The following is a 2,616-nucleotide window of genomic DNA, read 5'->3' as shown; positions in this document are numbered from 1 at the left end:
GAGGAATGGATACAGAAAACGTGGTACATTTAAACAATGGAGTACTACTCAGCTATTAAAAAGAATGATTTTATGAAATTCTTAGGCAAATGGATGGATCTGGAGGATATCATCCTGAGTGATGTAACCCAATCACAAAAGAACTCACATGATATGCACTTACTGATAAGTGGATATTAGCCCAGAAACTTAGAATACCCAAGATACAGTTTGCAAAACACATGAAACTCAAGAAGAGCGAAGACCAAAGTTTGGACACTTTGCCCCTTCTTAGAATTGGGAACAAAACACCCATGGAAGGAGTAACAGAGACAAAGTTTGGAGCTGAGACAAAGGATGGACCATCCAGAGACTGCCCCACCTGGGGGTCCATCCCATAATCAGCCACCAAACTCGGACACTATTGCATAAGCCAGCAAGATTTTGCTGAAAGGAGCCTGATATAGCTGTCTCTTGTGAGGCTATGCCAGTGCCTGGCAAACACAGAAGTGGATGCTCACAGTCATCTATAGGATGGAACACAGGGTCCCCAATGGAGAAGCTAGAGAAAGCACCCAAGGAACTGAAGGTGTCTGCAACCCTATAGGTGGAACAACAATATGAACTAACCAGTACCCCCAGAGCTCCTGTCTCTAGCTGCATATGTAGCAGAAGATGGCCTAGAAGATATGTATAATGCCCGGGCAATGACAATAGATATTTGTGGAAAGTGTTTAGTATTAAAAAGAATATAATAGTGAATGTATACTGTGCATTTGTCATGTGTAAAGCACTGTCCTAAATGCTTATATATTTAACCTTTTAATATATTTGATTCATGTGATAATACTAGAGTGATCTATTAATGTTATTGTATTTTTTATTAAGAATAAAGTTTTCCTAGCAAGCCACCAGCATGCTTGGGTCTGCAGTGACCCTGTGCATCCCTAAAGTGCTTGCCAGAACAATTTTGAAGTTGGTTTGAGGCCTTGCCCTGGTCTTTCCAGGGCAAGGTTATAGAAATTTCAGACAATATGGCAGACACTTGCCACGTGGATAAATTACAAGCCGTCTAGGAAACCTAAGGTGCTGGAGCTAGAAGAGACTTGATGGCACTTCAGAGACCATCAGGCTGTTTTGTGGAACTTCCACCAAAGAGATACAGAAATGGAGACTAAGAAATGAGACTCCAGGGCTGCAGAGATAGATGGCTCAGTGGTTAAGAGTACTGACTGCTCTTCCAGAGGTCCTGAGTTCAGATCCTAGCATCCACATGGTGGCTCACAATTATCTGTAATGAGGATCTAATGCCCTCTTCTGGTGTGTCTGAAGACGGCGATGGTGTACTGACACACATGAAACAAATAAGTAAATAAAAAAAATAATAAAGTTTTCCACAGAGTATATTCAGATCAGTTTCCCCTCCCCCATCTCCCGCCAGATCCTTCCCACCTCCTCACTCATCCAACTCCATCCTTCTCCCTCTATTTAGTAAAAAAACAGGCACTAAAACAAATCAACAAACCAGAATAAAAAAGAAAGCCAGCAACAAAGAAAAAGCATAACATCAGACAGACAGATACACAGGCAGACAGACATAAACCCCATAAAAACATAAAATCAGAAACCGTAAGCTACAAGCAAAAGATCAGTGATATTAAAAACAAACAAACAAACAAACAAACAAACCAAAACCCAAAACCAACCAAAACAGTATAGGACACCCTCTCACCCTCTTGCCCCATCTGTCCCCTCCCATCCCCCCACCCTGAACTTTCCTGTTTTGAACACTGAATTTTCCTGTGTTGGCCATCTACTATGAGGCAGGGCTCTTAAGTGTGGTTTATATACCCGGTGAGACTTGATTGGAGAAAATTAGTTTTTCCTTTGGAAATGGTTGTGAATTGGAGATAGGCTCTTGTTAGGGGTGTGAGTTCACTTATGCTTTCTCCCATCATCACTGTGACCTCCTCTGGCTTGAAACTGTGCAGTCCTCTGAGTTCATATCAACATCTTGTTGTGTCTGGAAAACACTGTTCCTTTCTTTCTTTTCTTTTTTATTAGATATTTTCTTTATTTACATTTTGAATGTTATCCCCATTCCTAGTTTCCCCTCTGAAACCTCCTATCCTCTCCCCTCTCCCCCTGCTCACCCACCCATTCCTGCTTCCTGGCCCTGGCATTCCCCTATACTGGGGCATAGAACCTTCACATGACCAAGGGCCTCTCCTCCCATTGATAACTGACTAGGCCATCTTCTCCTATATATGCAGCTAGAGCCATGAGTCCCACCATATGTTTTCTTTGATTGGTGGTTTAGTCCCAGGGAGCTCTGGGGGTACTGGTTAGTTCATATTGTTGTTCCTCCTATGGGGCTGCAAACCCCTTTAGCTCCTTGGGTCCTTTCTCTAGCTCCTTCATTGGGGACCCTGTGCTCTGTCCAATAGATGACTGTGAGCATCCACTTCTGTATTTGTTAGGCACTGGCAGAGCCTCTCAGGAGACAGCTATATCAGGCTCCTGTCAGCAAGCTCTTTTTGGCATCTGCCATAGTGTCTGGGTTTGGTGATTGTATATGAGATGGATCCCCAGGTGGGGCAGTCTATGGATGGTCCTTCCTTCAGTCTCTGCTCCACA

The 2,616-nt window shown here is 43.2% G+C and overlaps 1 non-coding gene across 1 annotated transcript; it reads left to right on the top strand.

Moving 5' to 3' along the window:
* The first annotated feature begins 880 nt into the window (after positions 1–880).
* Gm25800 lies at positions 881–1,014 on the top strand. Its single transcript, XR_003952433.1, has one exon. It is a non-coding gene; the product is annotated as a small nucleolar RNA SNORA9 (small nucleolar RNA).
* The last annotated feature ends 1,602 nt before the right edge of the window (positions 1,015–2,616 follow it).

Source organism: Mus musculus, chromosome 17, assembly GCF_000001635.26.
Source record: "Mus musculus strain C57BL/6J chromosome 17, GRCm38.p6 C57BL/6J".
Lineage (NCBI taxonomy): Eukaryota > Metazoa > Chordata > Mammalia > Rodentia > Muridae > Mus > Mus musculus.
Note: the sequence above shows the minus strand (reverse complement) of the source record. Positions and strands in the feature narration are given on the sequence as shown.